Source organism: Arachis ipaensis, chromosome B07 (assembly GCF_000816755.2).
Source record: "Arachis ipaensis cultivar K30076 chromosome B07, Araip1.1, whole genome shotgun sequence".
NCBI classification, from domain to species: Eukaryota; Viridiplantae; Streptophyta; class Magnoliopsida; order Fabales; family Fabaceae; genus Arachis; species Arachis ipaensis.
Window position 1 is genome coordinate 17,297,225 of NC_029791.2, and position 336 is coordinate 17,297,560.

Consider the following 336-nt stretch of genomic DNA (forward strand, 5'->3'; position numbering starts at 1 on the left):
ATACTTGTAGGGCTTTGTTATGCAAATTTTTCGCAGATTTAAATCAAAAAAGAATTTGAATTGGTTTGATATCTAATATCTGAGAGCAGTGACGGATCCAAAAAATTTTGGTATTGGGGGCAAAATTTATATAACATGATAATAATTTTTATAATAAAAATAATATGTGTATATAAAAAAATTAAATATTAAATTATCTATTAACCACTATATATCTATGTATAAATATATGTATTATTTAACTTATTTTCAAGGTGTATTTTATATTTTAATATATATTTTATACAGATAATTATTTTTTATGTACATATAGCATGATTATTGTTATGATTATAT